This window comes from Bos taurus, chromosome 2 (assembly GCF_002263795.3).
Source record: "Bos taurus isolate L1 Dominette 01449 registration number 42190680 breed Hereford chromosome 2, ARS-UCD2.0, whole genome shotgun sequence".
Classification (NCBI taxonomy): Eukaryota; Metazoa; Chordata; class Mammalia; order Artiodactyla; family Bovidae; genus Bos; species Bos taurus.
The window spans coordinates 46898468-46918671 of record NC_037329.1 but is presented as its reverse complement, the minus strand read 5'-3'; positions in this window follow the sequence as shown (position 1 = coordinate 46918671).

Genomic DNA, 20204 nt, shown 5'->3' with positions numbered 1-20204 from the left:
GAGGAGAAGGGGGCGACAGAGGATGAGACGGCTGGATGGCATCACTGACTCGATGGACGTGAGTCTGAGTGAACTCTGGGAGTTGGTGATGGACAGGGAGGCCTGGCGTGCTGTGATTCATGGGGTCACAAAGAGTCAGATACGACTGAGTGACTGAATTGAACTGAACTGTTATGGGTTGTATTGTGACGCCCCGTAATTCGTATGCCGGAATACTAACCCATATTCCTCATGACCTTATTTGGAAACAGGGTCATTATAGATGTAAGTAGGTAAGATGAGGTTATTAAACAGGAGTAGGGTGGGCCTGAATACAACAAGAGTGGCATTCTTATAAAAAGAAAAAAAAAAAACTTAGGCATGTGTACACACACAAATTGGAGAAGGCAATGGCACCCCACTCCAGTACTCTTGCCTGGAAAATCCCATGGATGGAGGAGCCTGTAGGCTGCAGTCCATGGGGTCGCTAAGAGTTGGACACGACTGAGCAACTTCACTTTCACTTTTCACTTTCATGCATTGGAGAAGGAAATGGCAACCCACTCCAGTGTTCTTGCCTGGAGAATCCCAGGGACGGCAGGGCCTGGTGGGCTGCCGTCTCTGGGGTCACACAGAGTGGGACACGACTGAAGCGACTTAGCAGCAGCAACAGCACACACACAAACACACGGAATACTGGAGTCACACGGCCATAAGGAAGTAACAGAAGCTAGAGAAAGACCTGGAACACATTCTTAGTGCCTTCCAAGGGAGCATGGACCTGCTGACCCCTCTATCTCAGACTCTGGCCTCCAGAACTGTGAACTGTTTAAAGTCCTGAGTCTGGGTTAGGGCTTTCTTCTGTATTAGCAAACTAACATATCTACAGAGCCCAGGTCTGGCAATGTTGGTGAACAAGGCATTTTATTCTTATCTTGGAGATGAAGAAACAAGTATAGAGAAATAATTCAGAATGCTGTAAGTCAGAAAGCCCCCATTGGCCAGGATTAGAACTCAGAAATCAAGAAAAAAAGTGCTCCAAAAAGTTGTAAGAAATAAAAGCATGAAAGAAATGGCAAATTCTCCTTCCCCAAAGGCCTGCTAACTCCTGTCTGGGAGGGATGAGGGTGGGCCTGTCTACAGAGAAAGGGGCCTAGTGTGTATTCCCAAAGGTGCTCTACCCCTGCAAATCTAAGCCAACACATTGTATCTGCACTGAGATTTGTAATTCCCAAGGAGAGAATGAATTTCTTTCAAAGGGCTGAATCTGCTAAAAAGAATGTAGTGACTGAAAATGTGGGAAGGAAAAAAAGAGGATGTGAACAGAAATTACGCTGTAATAAGACTTCCAGGGAGGCTAGCAGTTCAGAATCACTTCTGAACTTTCACATAGAATTAATCTACATTATGTTCCAAAAGTGTCAGTCCAGCGAAGAACTTGCACCATGGTGTCCATTTCAAATGCAACCACAGAAAATAAAAATGAACCTGCAAAAGAAATCAATGTTCAGGTGGGTTTTATAAATTGATCTCTAGTGTGTGACAGCTATGGCTCAAATCTAAATTACAGCAAACATCAGCAATACCTAGATTGCGTTTAATAGTAGCTGGAACAATATGGCTGGAGTCAGATTTTATGAATTAGAAAGCCACACATTTAAGAAATATTAATTGAGCACGTGCCACATGCCGGATGCAGTCCACCCATTCAAAGGCAGATCCAGGGGTGAACAAAATAGACACCAGCCTGTCTAAAAGCCTCACAGATTTTAGAGTGAAGCTCTCAAATTGGAGTTCAGAGGTGACTCACAGAGGTGATATCTGCTGGTCTTTAAAGGAGAAATTTTAGTGACAAACATCTTAGAAATTTCTATTTGTTCTTCTGAGTCCTGCAGTTAGCCAGACCTCTACGACTATCACTGAAGTCAGCACCAGAGGCTGGTCTCTGGCTCCTCTTGGGTACAGTGTATGGACTGGGAGGAGCATTCCCCTTCCTGTGTGCACCAACTTCAAAAGGGAGCAAAGGGTAGCTTGAAAAAGCTAAGGTCACTGATTTAATCTTCATAGGACAAGGTAACTTCAAGAAACTGCACTTATTATCTTGGCTGACAAGTCCACATTTCAAATCACTGGTTTACAGATAGGAATAGGCCCTCAAGCAAGACATAGGTAAAGCATTTCTTGAACGAAGAGGGAAAAAGCCAACAGAGATGAAGATCCAGTTGTGGCAGGCAACAGGCCTCCATCCAGCCATCATTCTGCTTTCCCAGGAGAGGCAGGGGCGCCGGAGCACTCACACCACCTTATTATAAGAGATCCCCTCTGGCCTTCAAGGACCCTCCCCTGGCCTTCCCTTCAGCACTCTGACCTGACAGTGTCAGCCCACCAGGCAAACTAAGAGTGCTGACAGTCACATCCTCGCGTGAATCCCAGGATTTCCTGCTCCAGTTGAGGACCCAGCAGCTCAGAGCAGCCTCGGTGATAGCCCCTTCAGCTCTTCCTCAAGCAGCAGCTCTTGCTACAAGGAGCAGCAACTCCGTTTTAGCCAAAACTACCCTGTTGGGACTTGATGCCATTCCAACCTACCTTCTTTCTCAATGAAATCCAGTCATCTTCAGTCAAATGATGAATTCAAAGCTAGACGCCAGTCTGATTAACTTCAGTCTTTACATTATTAAATTTGCATTTTATCCACTAAAGAGATGCCCAGCACTTTGAGGACACAGGCTTACACACCGTGCTAATGGTGCTGACCTTTCACTGTGGCTCAGGTGAGCTCAAAAACGGAGCAATTTTACTTGCATGTGTTAGTGTGGATGTGCTCAATTCACTGACTTTAAAGAAGAAGATACATGATAAAGGATGAAAACCTTAAAAGCCACTCCCTTCAAATCACTTTATAAACCTCTTTTGAGAAGCTGCTCTGTAGAAATTTTCTTTTAATTATAGTTACCACTTCTTACTACATGTCACCTTGTCTTTAAGAAAAATCAAAATGTTCAGAAATATGATTGTTTCCAAATACACAGAGAACATATTTTTCGGAGTTCATCTATTATGTCCAGATGGCTATTTAAAGCAAGCCAGAGATCCAAGCCCGCACCTCCCTGCGCTGCTGGAAGGCTGGTAGGTTTCAGTGCCCCCAAAACTTCTACAGATGTCACTGGGGCTGCTTATGCTCTGGGTGTGGCCCCAGCAATATCTCTCGCCTTATCTTTTACAAAGTTGCAAGGGACATCCCAAGAATTAAAAATGTCCTGTGGCATTTAACAGAACACCAGTCACTAAGTAGTCCATGGCTGTCCATGCATTTCAGGTAGCCAGCTGCTTGGCCACCTATAGCCAGAGGCACTGACTGTCATCTCTATGAATTATAAATGCCTCACATACAGGGTCAGGAGAACCTGCAAACAGTGTGAATTCTAGGTTAGAAATATTTTATTTCTCCCCGCTAAGAATTGCTTCCTCCCCCTCCTCCCTGTATGACCAGCTCCAACCCCAGCAATATTAACTTTGACACTTCACTTCTAAGGACCTTACAAAAATGCCTTGAAAACTTCAAATTTAAAACATTCATAATAATATTCTCCACTAAATAAAGGCAACCAAATTCTGTTAGGGAAACCTTTGCCTTTGTATATTATTTTAATTAGAGTACGGATTTCTCTGCTACTTTTTCAGGCACTATATCCTCACTACACAGTCTATTTATTAGATCATACTAATGACATTTTTAAAACTCCATCACACTCTCTTTTGCCACATTCTCTCTTGGCCTCCTTTGGCCTCCTGACTTCTGCCTGGGTTGCCCTTTAGCCCTTCTGCCTGCTGTGCCCTTTGGATGGTCTGGGCAGGGGGATCAAGGCCAGAACCCCAGGAGGAATCTGGCAGCCTGTGTGGAGGAGGCCCCTGTGGATGGCAGAGCACAAGTAGCCCAGGAGATACCAAGGTGCATTTAGGAGAGGCAGAGATGACAAGTAATAGCCCTTGATCTTATTTTTTATTTTTTTCTTTTTAACATTTTTTTTTTTTTTTTGAGGTGGATCTTTTTTTTTAAGTCTTTATTGAATCTGTTACAACATTGCTTCTGTTTTATGTTTTGGTGTTTTTGGCTGTGAGGCATGTGGACTCTCAGCTCCCTGCATGGGGATTAAACCACACCCCCTGCATTGGAAGACAAAATCTTAACCAGTAGACCATGAGGGAAGTCCCAGCCCTTGACCTTAAAGAGTTCTCAGCCTGGATCTAGGAGAGTACTCTGGAGAATTAGAAACAGCCCTGGATACAGAGCAACGGGGAGGAGCTACTCAATATCCAGGGCAGGCTTTGATGATGACACCAATCAGACCCCCTATCAAGGAAATAATGGCAAAAGCTTCTGGACCAACCTAACCCACCAGGGGGCAGACACCAGCAGGAAGGAGAACTAGGATCCTACAGCCTACAGCAAGGAAATCACAAACACAGAAAGTTTAAAACAATAGGACATGACAAAGAAAGATATCACAGATGATGGAACAAGATAAAAACCTACAAGAACAATTAAATGAAGAGGAGACAGGCAATCTACCTGAAAAAGAACTCAGAATAATGATAGTAAAGAGGACCCAAGATCTTGGAAAAAGAATGGAGGCATGTATTAAGAAGATACAAGAAATGTTTAACAAAGACCTAGAAGAACTAAAGAACAAATGAACAGATGAACAATACAATAACTGAAATGAAAAATACACTAGAAGGAATCAATATTAGAATAACTCAGGCAGAAGAATGGATAAGTGACCTGAAAGACAGAATGGTGGAATCTCTGCCATAGAATAGAATACAGAAAAAGAATGAAAAAAAATAAGGACAGTCTCAGAGACCTCTGGGGCAACATTAAATGTACCAACTTTGAATTATAGGGTTCCCAGAACAAGAAAAAGAGAAAAGGATTGAGAATACATTTGAAGAGATTATAATCAAAAACTGCCCTAATTTGGGAAAGGAGATAGTCAGCCAAGTAAAGGAAGCACAGAGAATCCCAGACAAGATAAACCCAGGAAGAAACACACTGAGATATGTTAATCAGACAAATTTAAATACAGAGAAAAATATTAAAAGCAACAAGGGAAAAGTAACAACATACAAGGGAATCTCATAAGGTTATCAGCTGATTTTTTAGTAGAAACTCTGCAGGCTAGAAGGGAATGATGTGATATATTTTATGTGATGAAAGGGAAAAACCTAAAATAAAAAATACTCTACACAGCAAAACTCTCATTCAGATTTGATGGAGAAATCAAAAGTTTTACAGACAAGCAAAAGCTAAGAGAATTCATCAACCACCAAACCTGCTTTACAACAAGTGCTAAAGGAACTTCTCTCAGGGAGAAATACAAGAGAAGGGAACAAAAGAGGAAGGGAAGAAAAAAGACCTAAAAAAATAAAAAAGAAAGTGGCAATAGAAACATATATATTGAGAGTTACTTTAAATATAAACGGATTAAATACTCCAACTAAAAGACAGATTAGACTGGCTGAATGGATAAAGAAACAAGACCCATGTATAATGCTTTCTATAAGAGTCTCTATGCGTCAGACCTAGGGGCATAAACAGACAGAGAGGATGGAAAAGATATTCTATGGAAATCAAAAGAAAGATGGAGTAGCAATACACATATCAGACAAAACAGACTTTAAAAACTGTTATAAGAGACAAGGAAGGGGGCTTCCCAAGTTGCTCAGTGGTAAAGAATTTGCCTGCCACTGCAGGAGACATGGGGTCCATCCCTGGTCTGAGAAGATCCCACATGCTGCAGAGCAACTAGGCCCATGTGCCACAACTATTAAGCCTATGCTCTAGAGCCTGGGAATCACAAACACTGAGCTCCTGTGCTGCACCTACTGATGCCCAAGCACACTAGAGCCCGTGCTTCTCCACAAGAGAAAGCCCCTACTCACCACAACTAGAGAAAAGCCCACGTAGCAATGAAGACCCAGCACAGCCAAAAACAAAATAAATAAATAAATAATTTTTAAAACGAGGCAAGAACACTACATACTGATCTTGGGATTAATCCAAGAAGAAGATGCAACAATTGCAAATATGTATGCATCCAACACAGGAGCACCTCAATATATAAGGCAAATGCTAACGGCCATAAAAGAGGAAATCCACAATAACACGGTAATAGTGGGGGACTGTAACATCCCACTTACACCAATGGACAGATCATCCAGACAGAAAGTTAATAAGGAAACACTAGCCTTAAATGACACATAAGACCAGATAGACTTAACTGATATTTATGGGACATTCCATCTGAAAGCAGCAGAATATACATTCTTCTCAAATGCACCAGGATAGATCACATCTTGGGTTACATATCAAGCCTTGATAAATTTAAGAAAACTGAAATCATATCAAGCATCTTTTCCAACCAAAAAACTATGAGATTAAAAATCAATTACAGGGAAAAAAAAAAAAAAACAGTAAAAATACAAACACACGGAGGCCTAACAATAAGCTGCTAGTTAACCAATGATCACTAAAGTATTCAAAAAATGCCTAGAGACAAAGGACAACATAAACATGATGATCCAATGGGACACAGTAAAAGCAGTTCTAAGAGGGATGTTTATAGCGATACACTCTTATCTTAAGAAACAAAAAAAATCTCAAACAAACAACCTAACCTTACACATAAAGCAATTAGAGAAAGAAAAAACAAAAACCCCAAGTGAGTAGAAGGAAGAAAATCATTAAGATCAGAGCAGGAATAAATGAAATAGAGACAAAGAAAACAACAGAAGAGATCAATGAGACTAAAAGATGGTTCTTTGAGAAGATAAACAAAATCGACAAACTAGGCAGACTCATCGAGAAAGGGGGGAGAGGACTCAGATCAATAAAATTAGAGATGAAAAACGGGAAGTTACAGTAAACACCACAGAAATACAAGTGACAAGAGACTACTACAACTATTAAATGCCAGTAAAATGGACACCCTAGAAGAAATGGATAAATTCTTAGAAAGGTACAGTCTTTCAAGACTGAACCAGGAAGAAATAGAATATATGAACAGACAAATCACAATTGAAATTGAAACTGTAATTAAAAATCTTTCAAGAAACAAAATTCCAGGACTAGAAGGCTTCACAGGCAAATTCTATCAAACATTTAAAGAACAGTTCACACACACATTTCTGAAACTTTTCCAAAAAATTGCATAGGAAGGAACACTTCCAAACTCATTTTATGAGGCCACCATCACCCTCATACCAAAACCAGACAAAGATATCGCCAAAAAATATTACAGGCTAATATCACTGATGAACATAAATGCAAAATCTTCTCAACATGCTAGCAAACCAAATCCAACAACACATTTAAAGGATCATAAACCATGATCAAGTGGGATTTACCCTAGGGATGCAAGGAATTTTCAATATCTGCAAACCAATCAGTATGATACAATACATCAACAAATGGAGGAATAAAAACCCATATGATCATCTCAATAGGCACAGGAAAAGCTTTTGACAAAATTGAACACCCATTTATGATAAAAATTCTCCAGAAAGTGGGCATAGATGGAAGCTACCTCAACATAATAAAGGCCATATATGACAAACTCACAACTAACATCATTCTCAATGGTGAAAATGTGAAAGCATTTCCTTTAAGATTAGCAACAAGACAAGGGTGCCCACTCTCTTCACTATTATTCAATATAGTTTTGGAAGTCCTATGGCAACCCACTCCAGTGTTCTTGCCTGGAGAATCCCAGGGACAGGGGAGCCTGGTGGGCTGCCGTCTATGGGGTCGCACAGAGTCAGACACAACTGAAGCAATTTAGTAGCAGCAGCAGTCATGACAGTCAGAAGAAATGGAAATAAAAGGAATCCAAATTGAAAAAGAAGCAAAACTGTCACTTTTTTCAGATGATACGATACTAAAGAAAACCCTAAAGCTAGTACCAGAAAACTACTAGAGCTCATCAAAAAATTCTGTAAATTTGCAGGATACAAAATTTATACACAAAAATCTCTTGCATTACTATACAGAAGCCTCTTTCATTACTATACACTAATTATATAACTAATGAAAGACCAGAAAGAGAAATCAAGGAAACAATGCCATTTACCATTTCATCTAAAAGAACAAATACCTAGGAAAAAATCTACCTAAGGAAGCAAAAGACCTATACTCAGGAAACTATAAGATACTGATGAAAGAAACCAAAGATGACACAAACCAATGAATATATCATGTTCTTGAATTAAAAGAATCAATATTGCAAGAATGACTGTACTACCCAGAGCAATCTACAGATTCAATGCAATCCCCATCAAATTACTAATGGCATTTTTCACAGAACTGGAACAAATAATTTCAAAGTTTGTATAGACATTCAGAAAACTAAGATCATGGCATCTGGTCCCATCACTTCATGGGAAATAGATGGGGAAACAGTGGAAACAGTGGCTGACTTTATTTTCTGGGCTCCAAAATCACTGCAGATGGTGACTGCAGCCATGAAATTAAAAGACGCTTACTCCTTGGAAGGAAAGTTATGACCAACCTAGATAGCATATTCAAAAGCAGAGGCATTACTTTGTCGACAAAGGTCCGTCTCGTCAAGGCTATGGTTTTTCCAGTGGTCATGTATGGATGTGAGAGTTGGACTGTGAAGAAGGCTGAGCGCCGAAGAATTGATAGTTTTGAACTGTGGTGTTGGGGAAGACTCTTGAGAGTCCCTTGGACTGCAAGGAGATCCAACCAGTCCATCCTAGAGGAGATCAGTCCTGGGTGTTCATTGGAATGACTGACGTTGAAGCTGAAACTCCAATACTTTGGCCACCTGATTGAAGAGCTGACTCATTGGAAAAGACCCTGATGCTGGGAAAGACTGAGGGCAGGAGGAGAAGGGGACGACAGAGGATAAGATGCTTGGGTGGCATCATCGACTCAATGGACATGAGTTTGGGTGGACTCCAGGAGTTGGTGATGGACAGGGAGGCCTGGTGTGCTACGGTTCATGGGGTCGCAAAGAGTCGGACACGACTGAGCAACTGAACTGAAGTGACTGATAGACACAGAAAAGACCCCGAATAGCCAAAGCATTCTTGAGAAAGAAAAATAGAGTTGGAGGAATCAGTTTCCCTGACTTCAAAATAATATTACAAAGCCACAGTAATCAAAATAGCATAGTATTGGCACAAAAACAGAAATATAGATCAATGGAACAGGATATATAGAAAGTCCAGAGGTAAACCCATGCACCTATGGTCACCTAACCTATGAAAAAAGAAGCAAGAATATACAATGAAGAACAGACAATCTTTTCAATAAGTGGACAACTATATCTAAAAGAATGAAATTAGAACACCTCTAACACCATACACAAAAATAAACTCAAAATAGATTAAAGATCTAAATGTAAGGCCAGGCACTATAAAACTCTTAGAGGAAAACATAGAACACTCTTTGACATAAATTCAGAAATATATTTTTCGATCCACCTTCTAGAATAATGAAAATAAAAACAAAAATAAATAAATGGGACCTAATTAAACTTAAAAGCTTTTGCACAGTAAAAGAAACCATAAACAAAACAAAAGACAACCCTCAGAATGGGAGAAAATATTTGCAAATGAAGCAACTGACAAGGGATTAATTTCTAAAATCTACAAATAGCTCCTGCAACTCAACTGGGGAAAAAAAAAGTGAAAATGGGCCAAATATCTAGGAATAGACATTTCTCCAAAGATACAAATGGCTAAAAAGCTCATGAAAAGATTATCAACATTCCTAATTATTAGGGAAATGGAAATCAAGATTAAAATGAGGTGTCACTTCACATTGATCAGAATGGCCATCATCAAAAAATCTACAAACAGTAAATGCTGGAGAAGGGGTGGAGAAAAGGGATCCCTCATCCACTGTTGGTGGGAATGCAAACTGGTACAGCTACTATGGAGAACAGTATGAAGGGTCCTTAAAAAACTAAAAATAGAACGATCATATGATCCAGCAATCCAACTCCTAGGCATATATCCAGAGAAAACCATAATTCAAAATGATATATGCACCCCAATGCTCATTGCAGCACTATTTACAACAGCCAGGACATCGAAGCAACCTAGAAGTCCACAATGACAGACAAATGGATATAGAAAATGTGGTGTACAGACATACAGTGGAACACTGTTCAGCCGTAAAAAAGAAGTGGAATAATGCCATTTACAGCAATATGGATGGACCTAGAGATTTTCATCTCTCAAATATATAATATCACTTATAGGTGGAATCTAAAAACAGGGTACAAATGAACTCATCTGCAGATCAGAAACAGAGTTATAGATGTCAGAGAACAAACTTACAGCTACCAGGGAGTCAGGGGTGGGGGATGGATAAATTGGAAGATTGTGATTGACATATACACACTATTATATACTAAATAGAAAATTAATAAGGACCTACTGTATAAAAGTGGGAACTTTACTCAATATTCTATAATGGCCTATATTGGAAAACAACCTAAAAGAGAGTGGATATATGTGTATGTATAACTGATTCTCTTTGCTGTACACCTGAAACTAACATGAGCATTGTAAATCAACTATACTCTAATAAAAATTCTTTAAAAAACCATCACATATACACAACAATCAAAATTCCTTCCTGTCATTTTCCCAAACTATTTTTGTCTTGCTTCATACCTAATTTAGAACATGTCATAAATATTATTTAAGCTGCAGAATGTCCCATCCTATGGAGGTACTATGATCTACTCATCCATTCCCTCCTTAGAAAATTAACTCAATTTTTATTATGAATTACACTTTAACATTTTTATGCCAAAGATTTCTTTTAATTTCAGACGTTCCCTGGAAAATAGATCTCTAGTATTAGAATTACTGCAGGTGTGAGCAATTACCCAAGTGCTCAAATAACTTTTCACTATTACACTGGCAAAGCGGTTCTCATTTCAGTGTTAAATGTGACATTTCACTCCCATATTCAGACAACTTTCTTCCCCTCAACCACTTTTCTCTGGAATCTCCTCTCCTGGATTGGCCTCCTTCCTCCCTTAGGCCTCCTGCGCCCATCAGTAGCAGAACTGGCCCCACTGGCTTAGGCTTAATTGTCTCATTTTTAAGAAGGCAGGGGTTTATTAGGTATTCGCTTGTTTCTGTTTCATTCATTCTCCAACTCTGCCACAACACACGCACAAAAGTATCCCATTAGCACCAAAAAAAGTATTCCATTAGCAGGTTTTTAATGATACGGATTATGTATTTATCTTATTTTATAGAAGGGAAACACTTTAGTGATTGGAAACATTTTTAAAGCGTTTAAAACAAACAAAAAACCCTCACATTATAGTTCCATGACCTACTTTCCATTTTCCTTTTTTGTAAATGTTCCACAAGTTCCTAAATTCAAATTATTTGCACTGGTTTACAGGTTCACCCATCACAGGACTTTCTATAATTTTTGCCCTCTACTCCTCTGCTTAGACAAAACAAAAAGTTTCCTTCTTTCTTTCCTCCAAGAGAAGTTTGACAACTCTTAAAAGGAATTTATATTTCTTTTCAGAATCCCATTAACTATTTAGTTCCATCACACTGAGATTAGCACATATCAAGTCTAAATTGTTCAGAAATGTGAAATTTAATAAAATGTATGAACACACTGCAAAACATAACATAAAACCACAACCATAAACATATGTATCCATCAAACCAGAAACCATTAATTTATATCTGATTGGCTGTTTCTACATTTTCCTATTAGCATTTGCTTATTACTTATTTACTTAGCCCAGCTTGGCCCCACAAGGAAGCAACAAGCAGCAAGTGCCAAAGGTTTAAGAACAATTCATAAGCGAAGGAAGGAGAAAAGGAGAAAGATTTCTGAATTTAAAAATCAAAGCCCAGAAAGTATACATAGTACCTTAACTTGGTTGCAAATTAAGTAAAGATCGGCCTCCTATAACTTAAGCGACAAAACAGAGCCCTCAGAATAAGATGAGGAGCAGAGCTCTACATGAGGACCATCTCTCCCCTTTTTTTTAACTCCACATGGACCTCTGCTTACTCTGCTACCTGAGACCAATGCTGTGACAATGAGACGCAGCAGAGGGTTCTCAAACCTGCAGCTGCTTCCGAATCACTTTGCAGTAGAAATGCTGACTCTGACTGAGGGGGTTTAGGGTGGGAGTGGAGATTCTGTTTTCTCACAAGCTGTCAGGTACTTGTTACTGCTGCTAGTTTGAGGAACAAAAAACTGAGTAGCAAATACAGACTTCAGTGTCTACATGTGTGTGTATGTGCATGAGCACTCAGTCGTGTCTGATTCTTTGCAACCCCATGGACTGTAGCCCACTGGGCTTCTCTGTCCATGAACTAGGAACTTTGTAATTACTAGACTTACAATAAAAGTTCCAAAATAGAGCTATAAATGATTGATTGGCTCACTTTGTTTTATTCAATAGAAGGTTCTTAAAGAGAGAAAAATGACCTTGATTATCCTTAATATTAACACAGGTTGAGCACATTTTACTGTATATTAACAAAATAGAGCAGAAACTGGTAATATGAGTTCCCTTGAGGAAGAAAACAGCCAACTTTGAGAAGGAGGGCGAAGAGGAAGGGTTTTCCCTGGTATTCTTTTGGAGGAAGGGCTTTCACTGATATTCTTTTGCAGCTTGTAAATGTTGAATCACAGATCAATTACCTTTTCAGAAAATAAATTGCATTTAAAACTTTTAAAGCATTTCATGGGATATCCTGGAAGCTGACTAAATGTCAACTCGATCCACTTCCCAGGAAAGTAAGTGGTTAAGCTGGGGGGGTGGGGGGGGGGACTCCTTAACTTTAAGTCAACATTTTTGTTCAAAGAGGAAGCATGCCTTAGTTTAACCACCTTCTAGGATCACACCAATATTATATTTTTATTATAATGATGTTTTTTACCCCATTACTGTTCTCAAGCACCACAGGGGCTCAGTAGCATGCCTTGATTCACAGGAGATTTGAAAAAAATTCTATGTGCTATATGTACCCCCAGTGAACCAGGTTCTCACTCTAGAGAATTTTTCAGTAGTCTCTGGTCTGTAAGTTTGAGAATTGGGCCCCTTGGTGCTGAAATGGTTTCTATTAACAGAACTGATTGACACAGAAGTAACAGCAACTGAAAACAGAAAGCAAAGGACTGAAAGGGTGAGAATGTGCATGTATGTGTGTGTGCAAGGGTGTGTCCTCACACCAGTGACCCTGTGGCTGACCCTCAGAGCAAATATTAGCTTGACCATCTGCCCTGAACTTAACCCATATGGACCCAGCTCCACCTGTGCCCTCATGGGGTCCCCAAGGCAGACACGTTCTTCTTTACGTAAGTTGGTCACGTCTCAGCTATAAGACTCTTGGAAAATGCTTGTTGCATTAGCAACTTGTTAATTAATATTCATCCCTAAGCCCTTAAATGCTTGTTCTGGTTCTGCTCTTAGCTGAATCTCCTTAGAGCAGGCTGCATCATGTTCCATCAAGTCTTCTTCAGATCCCTCATATCTGCCTCCTCCTCCATTCGCGGTGCCTGGTCTGGATCCCCACCCCCCACCCCAGTTCACCATCCTTCCAGGAACAGCCTCTGTTTATAACTGAGTGGATCAGCCTCAGAGACCAAAGGGAACTATCAGACACGGGCACATCCAGGCTTAAGGGAGTTCCACACGTCACAGCCCTGCCCCGAGGATTCTGGAAACGGTCCAGCATGTGCGTCTGAAGCAGCACAGGCCACCAAGCTAATTCCAGTTTCCTGTCTGTTATCCCAGAAGACACAGCAGTGGTGGGGAGACAACCAAAAATGTAAGGGTCGGGGAAGGAGGCCTTCAGCAGTGCTGAGGACCTTCCCAGCTCTCTGCTCAGCACAGAGCTCCACACAGCTACAGACATAGCCCAGGACCAGCACTGACTCCCAGCAACACAGGGGGTGGGCTGGGCAGGGAAAGGATGGCAAGAATCAGGCGAAGCCAAGGACCCAGCCAAGGGGGCTGCAGTTCAGGCCAGACTGTGGTTCCAGCAGGGACATCAGTGCCAGGCAGGAAATCAAAGAAAAACCTCAGAATTGCAGGCCCAGAAAATACTGTGAGGATTGAGGCGAGGGTGTCGTTCAGCTCACGTGGGTGCTCTCACCCTGGGCTTGAGCTGTATCACTGGTTTCCTACCTGCCAGGTGATGGATGTAAAGCTGCTGAAGTGCCTCTGCCCATGTCAGCAACAGACCAGCAATGGAGAGCTACTGAGTGGAAGTGCCAGTGAGAAGCAAGAGAAGCTACAGTGGCACCGGGCTGGAGGCAGCAGGTTCAGCTACCAAACTGCCCTTCCACTCACTCAAAAACTCTTCATAGCTTCTCCTACATCACCACCACCATCATCATCACCGAGACCAGCAGGAGACAGGTGTGCATTGCCTCTAAAGGCATTGCCTGCTGCCATTCTCCTCCTTGCTCACCATTCTCCTGAGTCTCTGGCCTCTGAAGATCCTAGAACCAACAAGTATGTGGCCACCCCAGGGCATTTGCACTTGCTGTTCCCTCTGCCTAGAAGGCTCTGCCCAGAGGTGCCTCATAGCTGTTTCTTCTCCTCCTTCAATCTTCACCCAAATGTCTTAATTAGCCTTCCCTGAGACCCTTTTTAAATCACAAATGCCCTCTACCACCTCACAATTCTTTTCTGTATTCATTATTCTTTACAGCACATACCACACTGACATTCCATGTTTTCCGTCTATAGTTGGGTGCCCTTCACCAGAAGCACCTGTGCCAAGAGTCAAGGAAGGGTAAAACAACTTCCCAGAGAGAAAGATGGTATCACGAGGAAAAACAACAAATGTCCATCAAGCCCTTTTTCTTCTTCCCATGCCACAGACATCTGTTTCCCCGTCTTTAGGTACTGAGAGACCTCTTCCTGAAGGTTCTTCACATCTCCGCTCCCTTCTCTCCCCTTTCTCCAAACTCCCCAGCATTGTCTACTCCATGTGAACTCCATACTGACCAACAGCACCTGCCTCACTGGGAGGACTGAGCGGGTCAGCTCATGTTTAGGGAAGTACTAGGCCGGTGTGGTGCTGTTTAGCCAATAAATCAGAGCCATTGTTACTATTATTTAGTACAAGTGCCTTGTATCACATATACTGATTAAAGTCTCATTTCCACAAGTAGGTTACAAGCAAATTGAGGGCCAACATCTTACCTTGTATTTTTGAATTTTCCCCCAGAGTACTTATCACAGGTTTTTAATAATTATTTGTCAAGTGATGGAAACAAAGGATTTTCATGTTTAAAGATTCATTTGAAACCCTTTAGACTCTCTATTTAGATAGTGATTCAATCCTTTAACCTCTTCCAGGACTGACCTTGTGTGTAAATATTGCAAATCCCTGAAAATGGCATTTATTATGGGAACTTTGCTAGAGCATGAACAGCAGAGTCAAAATACTCTATACATAAAGATCAAACAAATATTGACTCAAAAGAATTTTTCCCCAGGCAACTGTTACAGTCTTATCTGGAACAGAATGTTTGCACAGTTAATTAAGTATCGCTATGGACTCAGCAAAACCCCAGCAGACCCTCCTGGGAGGTAAAAAGCCGAGTTTCATGCTCCCACCATCTTATCACTATTTACAAGTCCTCTCTTCATACGCCTCACCTATCGCTACCGCTAATGCCAGGTGTGGGATTAAATGATAAGTACGTCATACACTTTTTATCCATGGACAAAAGATAAAGGAATCCCAGTGCCAAAGATTCCATTCACCTATATCATAGCAAATATGCTGTCTTTACCTCCCAGAAATCAATCAGGCTACCTCTGTTACTACCTGTTGACTTCCTAGAAATGCATGAAATAGCAGAACCATGAGGAGAGAAAGGTGTTCACAGTGTCACGGGACCCACCTCCGTACACCAATCACTAAGGACAGTTTACTTCCTATGGTCACTGACCCTGAAGCCTGCCAGAACCTGGGAGCCTCCAAATGCACCTGGAAATCACACACTGTTCTGTGTGGTGAGTGGGTTAGCTGACACTGGGCTGTCTAAGGTGTGGGGAGGACAGTTATGACAGGGAGAAGCTAGCAAGAGTTATTCACAATCTTTCCTCCTTCCTGCCTTCTATTGGTCAATATTTACTGAGCATTTCATTTGGCATCATATTTGTATGATGGTCCAGGCAGGAATCTAAGCACGAGGAACAGCAGAGGAATACACCCTACCATGCTCTCAGGAAGGTTAATCCAGTGACAGAGATCAGCAAGAGAAATAAGCAACATGTATATCATGTTAGGTGTTGATAATTGATAAGGGGAAGAAGGGGGAAAAAAATGAGGAGGCTCTACACGAACTGTCAAAGGGCTGAAGGTAGGGAGTAAAATTATAGATGCATAGCCAGTGATGTCCTTGATGAGAGGCTCATATTTCTATCTGAAGGAAGGGAGGGGGCAGGCTCACAGATCAATGGGGAAGAGCATTTCCAGCAGAAGTGAGCAAATGCCAGGTTCTATGACAAAGCATAGGTGGCACGTTGAGGGCCCCACAGAGACCAGTGTGACTGGAGCCTGACATTCACAGGAAGAGACGAGGAAATAAGATGCTAGAGGAGCAGGAACAAGACTGTTCTGAACCCTGCTTCCACAACATAGACCTTTTTATCAATCACAGAAAGACCACCCTTCCATCTAATTTTCATTTCCTCAAAACTCTCCAGTGGTTATTTTTCCAAGAATCTATATCTCCGTAATTCAAGAGAGCATCCTGCCCTTTACAAAAAGAAAAAAATGATACAGCAAGCCAATATATGCCTGGGGAAAAATCCTAAGCTCCTATTAATAAAAACAGAAACAGTTGTGGCTTTGAGTGTAAGCTTCTATAGGATTGGGACCAGGTGTCACAATAGAGACAAAATAGAGACACCAGGAGTCACAATAGAGACACAATAGAGACACCCAGCTCAGCACCATGGGTGACTGGACATGCAATGATGCTATAAAAAGATGTCAAGCTCATTAAAAAGAATAACATGTGGAATTACAGGAGACTGAAGCATTGAAATTTACCACAGGGACATTTTAAAAATGTTGCAATACATCAAACTCTGGCAAATTTAAATGCCAAGCTGGCTAATGCAATATCCATACCACACTCCCTTTCCTGCTCAACCAGCTTCTCAACAAGAATAAGATGCTATCAGCCAAGATCTGCGGCAGCCGGGTTCAGATCTGCTATCTTCCAATTCCATTCAGTCCTGACCAGCCCAGCTTCATGCATCACATGCAGTTTTTCCAAAGAACAAATATTTATACTCCTAACAAATTCTATACAACTCATTTTAGTGATTCCATTCTTCTTAAGAACACACAGTGTTATCAAGGCAATAAGCATGGACTCCAGGGCATACTTGAAGCCTGAGTAACAGCAACAAAAAACCAGTTATTATTATTATTAACTAAGTAGTCACAATCCTTCCCCATCAGGTTCTGCTGCAGTCACACCCACTGTCCCACCCACAAAATGGACAAATTCCTGTTGCTGGGTTATTTCATGACTCTCCCTGGTTGGAAATTATCAAAAGAAAACTAAAAGATGTCTATGGGGCTAAAGTGAGCCATAAAGTGAAGAACTGCAAAGGAAGAAGTAACTAGAATTTGAAAGAAGATGTGGATCAGAGGAGTGAAAATGAGTTTTGAGGAGAGATGAATGGGAAGTGTAAGGCAAGAGAGTGGGGAGAGGATTTTTAGAGCTGTTACTTGGAGTTTTTATAAATGTACACTGAATCTCTTTTTAAATGTTATCTGAATAAAGTAACATTTGAAATTTGGAAATACTTGTTACTTTAGTTACTGAACCGTGATCCTGTGGGTGGTAAACTGTATCAGCTACTCTTGGAACAACTAGACTTGAGCAGAGTCAAGTCCATGGATATAAAAAATGCAGTGAATTCTTCACATGACACAATGCATTCTGCATTATTGAGGGCAAAGACATATTCCAAAACAAAGTGTTGCAAAGATGTTATAGGGAAAATCAGCACCAAATGTCCCCTGCCTGCCTCAAACACCAAAGCCAGTTACTCTACAGACATTCAAATTCATGCTAGATTTCTCTCAAACTACCTAAAAAGGTAGTGTTAGTCACTCAGTTGTGCCCACTCTTTTTGACCCACATGGACTGCAGCCCACCAGGCTCTTCTGTTCATGGGATTTTCCAGACATGGATACTGGTGTGGTTTGCCAATTCCTTCTCTAGGGGATCTTCCTGACCCAGGGATTGAACCCGGGTTTCCTGCACTACAAGGAAGATTCTTTACCAACTGAAAGGGAAGCCCAAAAATGTAGAGATTTGGGCAAATATTCATTCTCTTGCATTTTTCCAGTCTCAGCCAAGAGTCCAGGTAACAAAAACCTGCTTCTTGCATTTGCATTCTCCAATCTAGACATTTCCAAACAGTTGACTTAAGAACTTTCTCTAGGATTAGCAATCTTACTGGTCCATCTTTTTCCCACTGGAAGACAGCCCATCAGGCCAGTGGAGAAGAGTGTGGTCATGCATCCTTCAACAGTGAAGGCTTTTCTACCCTCTGGGAAGTTTCTGATCAAAGAGGATTCTTATATAGAACATGCCACTGATAAGGACTCAAATAAGCTTCTCAACTGCGCGTAAAAGAAAACAAATTCTCTGTTCTAATCACAAGATAAAATATGTGAGACATTTATGATAACACCAGAATATTTTAAAATTACGTCAAATTTAAATTATATTTAAATAAAATATAATTTTAAAATTATATCAAATTTAAATAAAATTATATAAAATTTAAATAATCTCTAAGTAGCATAAGAACTAAAAACAATATTTGAAACCAAAGGAAAGAAGCAAAGAGTAGGCAGCACCTCTGTATTACACTATGCAAAACTCCAAAACCTAACATGTAGGATGCTCTCCATTCTCTGTTTCATGTTTTTTCCTAGTTTCTCGATTTTCCACAAGGATCATATATTATGTCTACAATCAGGAAAAACATGAAGTTTTTCAAAATTATGCACAGAAAACAAAGAAAATTTTATATATAAGTACACTGGAGGGTAAGTTGCTTTTTACTTCTCTGTATTTTCTGAAGCTTTTAGAGTGAGAATGTAATAATTTACAAGAAAAACAACTTTAAAAAAAAGATGTCTACATTATTAAAATATCAAAGGACTAAAGTATTTATTAAAGGTTATAAATATATAAAGAAAATATAACCAGGAAGACAGATTTCAGCAAGCTACCTTTCATAGTCAAACAACTTATACCTTACATATCAGTGCTTCTCAGATTTGAGGAGGCAGAAGAACCACCTGGAGGTGATGCTAATCTGCCAGTCAATGAACCTCATCCCCAGGATGGAAGCAATGGGAAGTAGTAGAGCTTTGGGAAGCCTGTCATGCTCTTTCCAAAGTGGGCAGAAGAGAAATGAACTCCAAATTCCATCCTTTCTCAACATTCTAAAGCAGGGGCACAGATTTCTCTCTCTCCAGTCAGCCCGTGCTGATTAAATACTTAGTCATGGCCTTAAAAGGGGACCAATGAGATTAAGATCATCATGATTCTGGAATCTAATGAGCTTGTTAGAGTCTCTGATGGAGCCAGCCTCTGATTCCAACTTGGCAGACTGCCTCCGGACTCCCTAGAATTCTCCATATCAAATCTCTTGTTGGAGCTTCCAAACACCGCACTCTCTCCTACCTAATGATTTGTCACAGGCCTAAGAATAGGATGGAGAACACCAATTCCAAATCTCTCTCTCCTAAGGAGACTGAGAACAGAAAAAGAAAAAAAGGCAAGCATGTGCTCCATGAGTCAACCAAGTGCTTACCAGCTCGGGGATCCAGAGCCGCTGGGAAGGAGGGGGAACTTGTAAAGAGTCAGAATAGTTCCTGCCTTTTGGGGTCCTTCAGGAGCTACGGATCAAAACCACACTCAGAAACTCCAAAAGCCTCAGGAGGAGACAGAAAGGCCCAAGAAACTACTAATGCCGCCCCCCTGCAGCCCCCCAGCCAACATCCTCCACTTGGCTAGCTCATCAAGATGCTAGAGAGTGACTACTGTTTCCTTTCACACTAAGGAGTAAGGTGCTTGGCTGAGAGGCCTCCCAGTTCTGCGCAGTGAGAACCTCAGAAAGAAACTAACTTATTAA